Source organism: Acartia tonsa, chromosome 12 (assembly GCF_053477335.1).
Source record: "Acartia tonsa isolate MP-2025a chromosome 12, ASM5347733v1, whole genome shotgun sequence".
Classification (NCBI taxonomy): Eukaryota; Metazoa; Arthropoda; class Copepoda; order Calanoida; family Acartiidae; genus Acartia; species Acartia tonsa.
The window spans coordinates 44943675-44951856 of NC_137271.1; positions in this window are offsets into that span (position 1 = coordinate 44943675).

An 8182-nucleotide genomic window follows, 5' to 3' on the forward strand; every position below is an offset into this window, starting at 1 on the left:
CTGGCAATCTCAGGAAACGTCGTTGGCAGGTTCTCCAGCGGCACCTTGGGCACTGGGGGCAACCCCATGGCTAGCAGGTTGGTCCCCCTATGGGCGTTGAGTGCAGTGTCCACCCAGTGCGTGCCTTTCTCGACCACACGCGGCTGCTCTGGCAGTGGGCCTGGCAGAGGCCCCTCGTAACTCAACTCTCTCTCGGCGTTGCACGCCCATTGCAGCAGACCCTGGTACACGGTTGCCAGAATCGACCATGGCATCAACCTGTACGTGCTGGGCAGGGTCAGGAGTGGGAAACCTCACCCTGATATGGCAGGGGAAGTGGAGGTCCTGCCCTTGAGACAAGGGGGCCTCCCGTTCGGCTGGGGTTGGCAGAAACTTCGGTGGTGGCCGAACCGCAGCTATGGTGGTATCGCTTACCATGGTGGCTTAGACTGTAGCTTCGAATCACTAGAGCTTATCAATTATCACTGGGTCAACAATTTTATATTTCTTTTTATCACTTGGTTGACATTTATACACACTTATGTGTTGTTATCACTAGGAGCTCTAGGTGTGATTCTGGAAGCACTGGCAGCAGGGGATGTCCGTCCTGCAAGGTTCAGAGGGGTGACGGCGGCAGGGAATGTCCCGTCCTGCAGCGCCGCTGGTTCGAATCCCGAAAGATGGCGGCAGGGAATGACCCGTCCTACAGCGCCTCGGGTTCGAATCCTGGAAGGCAGCGGCAGGGAATGTCCCGTCCTGCCGTGCCTGTGGCTCAAATTCTGCTATCCGTCGCAGTGGTAGGCCTTACTTGTGTGCTGAAGCTTCGCAGCCACACATTGCCTTCTCAGGGAGACCAGCACCTAGCTGTCTGTCTCGTAGGTTTGGCCTGGGTGTCCTGGGGCTTGTCCCAGCTACGCTTGCCAATTTAGACTCAGTTCTGTAGCCGTTTGAGCTAAATTATCCGATTACCGTGGCTGCGCACCTAGCGCTACTCCTACACGGTACGGAAAAAGTGTCTTAACTGGCGCTTTTAGCAGGCTAAATCTGCTTGCCGTAGGCCAAAGGCCCACATATTGCGTTCAAAATGATGGAAATTCGACCTAAAAAGGCCGTCTCACGGGTCAGTTGGCTTCTCAGTTGGCGGCTGATTGTCCCCTTACTTGCCAAAGGGTCCAATCAGAGGTAGAATAGGCTAATTTCTGTAAGGCTCGATTGAAACACGCTGACACCAAGATGTGGTAAGCCGAACGTTTCAGCTCACAGGGTTGCGAGTTCGAGTCCAACGAGCCTTAGCCTTGAATTATTCTACCAAAACAAACTAGCAGGATTTAGTCATACAGAAATTATATATTTAACTGAATAATATTTACAATGAATGTTTACTATATATATACAACAGATTATAACAATGGTTAGGTTTGAAGGGGGTGTGGGACGCAAGGGCTTAGCTCCCGGCGGTAGACAGGCTGTGGGGGCAGCTGTGGTAAAAGGGGAGGCAGCGTCTCTCGGTTGTATAATCGCGTGAGGGGCGCGTGATAGCTGCGTGTTTGAGCCCCTCCCCACATTTAGGCAGGCCAGTTTGACCGCTGGATAGCGGGGTCAACATCGGTCATGAGATAAATGGTGATATAATAAGATTAGTGCAGAGGGTTTGTTATGATAAGTCACAGCGTAGCAATTCTGTAAACTGCCCGTCCGTCTGGTTGTCGTATTACCACACATACTATATAATACAGACATTTTTTATTAGTTAATCAAGAACAGTTAGAACCTCAAGACAAAGATCTTGCAATCAAAGGGTTGGTTGCAGAAGATATGAAATATTTTTTAGTATACTCTTCCCTATTCGTTGGCCGTTAGAATATCATTGCCTTGTTTTTATAAATCTTTGTTTTGCACTAAATTGTTAGATAAGCTATTCTATGACTAATAATATCTTTCAGAACTTCAGTAACGAGGTGCTATGTAAAATTGCAGGGATCTAAAGGGATAAGACAATGGCCGATAAATTGATGTACATTTTTAATTATGATACATAGAGTTACCCCTTATAGATTACAATTAGTGGTTGAAACGTTTTGACAATCCTACTTAATGAACCAACCAATCATAATTCAGCAAAAGTCGATATAAGCCATTTATAAAAGTCTTACTATTTTGTAGACTTAATAGTACACCATTTTGGATTGAGCGATTACCCTGTGTAAAAATGACAATATTTAATGACTATTTCTCGCCCACTTTTCTTACCTTCCCCATTCTTGTATGTTTATACATTTTACATGCAATATAGCTGCTTTGAAATAGCCACTAGCACATTTTTTTCTCAAGCTTTCCTAAACAGTACAAGCAATCAAATTGGTAACTTGTCTTCAGTAAGATGTGGGTAGAAAAATAGTCTAAAACTAGGGTTGGGCCGGATATCCGGTTTGGCTGGTAGAAGAATATCCGGCCGGATACCGGATTTTGAAACTATTCGGATACCAGATATCCGACTGATTTACAATGCTGGATAACCGGCGTTGGCCAGATATCCGCCCCACTACCTAAAACTATCCTAAGGCTTAAATCTAATACTGAAATATCCTAAATCATTTTTGAAAACTATGTAAAGCTTTCCTGAAAAAAATAACTCAATTAGTTCTGTAGTTATGAAAATCTTAAGCTTCAGACAAAAAAACTTACTTGTATAGATAATGAATTATAAAGGTTAGTTACAAAGTAAATACCGACCGGTGAGAGAAAATTTCACACAAAAATATCAGCTGTCTATCTCAGATAGCAGCCGAGTAGATGGATCTTTTTAAAAGACAGACAAAGTAAGTTGTAGAGTAGCTAAACTAAAGTATAAAATGTCTGTTAGTATATCTATTTTGATGGCCGTTTTGTATATCTTAAGGAACGAAAAAGATAAAATTTCGCTAAATTTTCAAACTATTTTTGTACATTTTAAATGCATGAAATGTAAAAACCAACAAAACTTAAAAAGAACCATTAAGAAAAATCATTAGAGGTCGCGAAAACAAACTTAGAACAAAGGACAAATATTCTCAAAAAATGATTGTTAAAATTTGCAGGTATTTTATCAATTAAAATACTTGTTGCATTGTAGATATTAGTTTCTAATAGTAAAAAGCTTATTTATGGTCATTTGTATGCTTATATACCAAAAAGAGCATCATAATATATAACACTCATGGATCTAAAAGGATAAGACAATGGCCGATAAATTGATGTACATCCCCAATAATGATACAAAAAAGTACCCCTTTTGCAGATTACAATTAGGTTTTGAAATGTTTGGACACTTGACTTCATGAACCAACCAATCAAAATACAATAGAAACCCAAAAGTTGTTAAGCCAAAAATTAGAAATCATTATTATAAAAGTTTGGGGACTAGGATAATAAACAGCCCAATGCCTCCTACCTCCCTCCATTATGTTAGAATTTATATATGAAAAGCAGAATATGAATGGATGTAGAATATACGTGGATGATATAAAAGGAGAAAAATTTATGTCATTTTAGGTTGCAATTTCCCCCGCATTTATAGACCCATTGGGTGGAAAGAGGATGGGGTAGAGGAGGGGGATAGGAGAGATCGTTAGCCCGCTACAGAGTTCACTGTATTATAGAAAACGAAAATCTGGTTTACGATCCAAGTAAATAAATATACATCCATTAGTATATGGTTATTTGTCCTTGTACTTTTTTAAAATTGCGTATATTCTCGAACTACTGGGTATCTCTTGTCCTTGTTGTAAGCATGCTACCCTAGAATTAAGGACCTTCAACTTTAATTTTAGAGATTTTAAAATGTAAAACATATTGTAAATTAGCATAATTTTTAGTGATTTGTTTACAATGTCTACCAAAAAATATCTGAACAATTTTAATCCCTTAAAAATTGTTTTCTAATTTGTTTATTTAATGCAAATTATGAACTATTATTATGGCTTCGCTACTTGAGCTATGTGCCTTTAAAATCATACCCAGTATGGCTTCAAAACCGATTAATATCCGGTGGAATAGAACCAGTTCTCAGTCATACTGAGAAAGCACGTATAGCATCGAATGACAGTCAAATTTCCACTAATACTAAAGTTTTGTAAGCCCCGGAATGTTGTCTATAATACGATGCGATAAATAACTTTTCTTTTGCTTTTTACTCTTAGTGCATTTTTACATGTCATTGAATGTTAAAAAAAAACTCTACATTTATTAACCCCATGATTTTTTTCTATTATATTATTGAATCAATCTTTTATATAGCAAAAATGTAGGTATAGTTAAATGATATTACGCAAAGACAATTTTGTCTAAAAGTAACGAAACCAAAGTATTTAGAATAAAATGTATATTTTTTTAAAGAAGGTAAGTTTTAAAATGTTGCATCAACAAATTACAAAAATTGCTATTCACATATTGAAAGTTTTATCAAACATAAATTTTTCCAAAATAAAAAAATATCTGTCTGTCTGTTTTTTCTTCTTGCACAATTAAGATGAAGCTTGTTTTTGGCTATTTTCTCTGGAAACTAGGGGAGAAGCAACTATTATTAAATATTTACCTAACTGTGCATAATAGTCATATCATTGGACAAACTTTAGTTAAAGTTCTACCTTTTTGTTACCTTTTTCATTTACCTATCCTCTATATCCCTGACTATTTGGTTAATGAAAGTTAAGATCATAAGTTTGTCACGACTAAGTAAAGGATGGGAGTCCAAAGCACCCTAACTTTGGTTTTAGGGGGCAACTAGAAGCTAGCATACAGTCTTAAATGTAAAGTGAAATAGGCAGAGTGGTTATTATAGATATTTAAAACTTTATTAACATTTAACTCTTTATATATCAAAGAATATTAATACCGAAAGTACTTAAAGTGGTTTTTTTACTTGCACCATCCAAGGGGGGGGGGGTGCTTGTTTCAAAATTACTAACCAGAGTTTGGAGTTTGATAATGTGCATATTACTCTGAACTAAGCATGCTTGTAATTGCACCATCCCTATGAAGATGAGCAACTCATGGGGGATCTTGTAACAAAAAAACTAACCAAAGTTTTTAATAATGTTCACGTTACTCTGAACTAAGCATGCTTGTAGTTGCGCCATGCCTATGAAGATGAGCAACCCATGGGGGGAGCCTGATACAAAAAATAATTGAAATATGAGGCAAGCTGATAATCTTTTTCTTTCTCACCACCGATACATTCACATTTACAATAAAGATAATATATAGAGGTACAGAACTATGAAGTATAAAGATTTGGGGTTTTTTGATGATTTTTTGCCCCATGTGATGTTTAATAGTGAAGCTTTTCTACAATTTAATCATGTTAGCAATAATATTGATATGTAACTTTTTGAAGCTTTTAAAAAAGGGGAGAAATTTATAAACTTAATATCCAAAATGACGTCATATTTAAGTGATATTTTTTTTCTAATATGACGTCATTTGGGATACTTTGGCCAACATTTTTAAAAATTTTATCACCCTTTTTATAGGAACTAAAAAGAGCTTTAACTCTTTTATCTTTATATGATCATTTACCCTTAAATCTCTTGAACCAAAAAATATTATCATATAATATTTTTCTTTTTTTTGTGGTGGTTTGAATTTTCTCCCCCCCCCCCTAATTTGGTGAGGTTTTAGTCTATTTAACCATAGAGATAAATTCAGAAAATAAATGTACAAAATTATCTAATTCTTTTATCTTTATTATGATCCCCACATAAAGTCATTAAAAATATATGAATATCTATATCAAAACGTGGTTATTAAATAGCATAGTAACTTAGAACATTTCAATGTTAAATTTTTTTATTAAAAGAAGAATTAACGTATAAGTATAGGTGTATATTCAAGACAACTACCTGCCCCAAGTGGCAGAGACCCTTTTCATCCTCTTATGGCCCTTTTCGTCTTCTAGCAAATTTCTTTCTGTTCTTTTATAGGGACTTGGTTGTGTTTATATTTCCGACGCAATTAGCCGATTTCAAAGACCTAAAACAAAATTGGGACAGGGTCTTCGTCCTGTGGGGAAGAGTTACATATAGCTCAAACGTCCTCTATTTCTTTATTTTATCAAGAGAAGAGAAACTTTTTTATATTGGTTTGTAGGGTATTTTTCTCTTTTCTATGACTTCAAGTGGTTTTAAGACAAAAAAAATTACAATCAAAATAAAATTAGCGCAATATTATTTCCTATGCTTTAAAAATACCGCGCTACTATTGAGCAAAGAGTTAAAAAATGATATTCCTAAAGTTCTGATATTACATAACAAACACAGATGATTTTATGTACAGGGTGAGTCAGAAAAAACTGAGTTTTCCGATTTTCTGATACAACCATTAGGAATATAGAAAAAACAATTATAGGTTCTTGTTCTCTATAAAAATATACATTAAATTTAGAAAAGGTGTTTTTGAATATCTCTGAAAACAACGGCGCTTTTTAGAGCATAAAGATTTCAAAAAGTGTGTGTGATGACTTTTTCGGCCATTATTTTGTACTGTTTAGGTAGATTTATTTATAATAAAAAATGTCTACCATTCTAAAAAGATAAACAAACATATTTTTTGATTATTAGAATTTTTATTCAACAAATTGTAAATATCTAACATCTTAAAAATACAATTTATTTAAATTAAATTATCACATTATAAATCAAACGTTTTGTTTTAATCTATTGTTAAGATTTACCCCATGACCGGAAAACCAGCTCATGACCGGAAATATTTTATCTTGTTACCTAAATTCCTCCCCCCTCCCCCTGAATTTTCTCTATATTTGGTGCAAGACTGGATTTAATCTCCAAAATCTCCGCCCCCTTTTGACAAATTATACTTGTGTGTTATAATCCAACATAATAACTTCATTTAAATAGGGTGGGGTTTCTGAAAGGCATTTTTATTTTAAAAATTCAAACCTTGATAACTTTTTTATCTTAAGAGATTTTTTTTGTCAATTAAAAAGGTTTTTTTTTTCTTTTTACTATAAGCTACGTTATTATAGAAGATTCTTTTAAACCACATGCATCACAATCAAGAAATATGAAAAAATGACAAATTGCAGTATTCTAAAAATACTTGTGCGAGGAGCCAAAAAGCATTTCACTTTTAAAACTCATTTAAGTACTTTTCTTAGACCTTTTTCTAAATAAAATATTGAAATTTTAAGATTTTTTTATACAAAATAGATGAGTTATTTTAATTTTTCTTGATCAACATTTTTTACACAAGGCATTTTTTGACACCATACACCTATCATAGAGGCCGCATTTTTAGAGATAATGAAAAACACCTTTTACAAGTTTGAAGTGCTTTTGTACAGAGAACAAGGACATATAATTATTTTTTCTGTATTCCTTCTGGTTGTTTCTGAAAATCGAAAAACTCAGTTTTTTCTGACTCACCCTGTACATGGAGAAAGTCACTCAAAAATCAGACGTGTGACGTCTTAAAAATGAGTGATTATCAATCTCTTTTTCAGAGGTTTTCTTTCCCACTTTTCTTCTCATCTCCCTCATTTTTATGACGTCACATGTCTGATTTTTGAGTTACTTTCTCCATTTACATAGTTTATGTACATGCATGGTACTGTAATTTCAATATGTATGATGAGTTTGGACCCAGCCCTAAGTGATTAAGATATTTAGATCGTTGCTCATCCCAATGACACTTTTCATTAACTTTCTAACCTTTATATATTATCTATCTATCTATCTATTTATCTATCTATCTTTTTATCTATCTATCTAAGTAAAAACATGAATACTTATTTACAATGGTAGCTAAGATGTTTCAGAAAAAAAGAGGAAAATATGGGTTATTTTTTAAACAATTATATTTGGCTTGTCATGCCCCATATAATTCACATTAATATTTCTCAGGACCTATGAAAAGCTACATTGTAAAGGAGAACCATATAGGTTAAGCGGTTAGCGAGATCCTAATACTTTTGAGTAAAGGATTGTAATAAAAATCTGTATTAGATTCTTAATAGACGGACAGACAAAAACACGTATAGAATAGCTTTGCTGATATTAAAGTGTTCAATTGTAAAAAAGAATTACCGCAAATAAAAAAAGTAATAAAACTGTTCATTGTCCATTTATATGGTGTGGGTTTTCATAAACTAAAAGCTAAAATTCTATTATCTAAAGTAACAGGATGTGTTTCTTGTTTGTTTGTATGT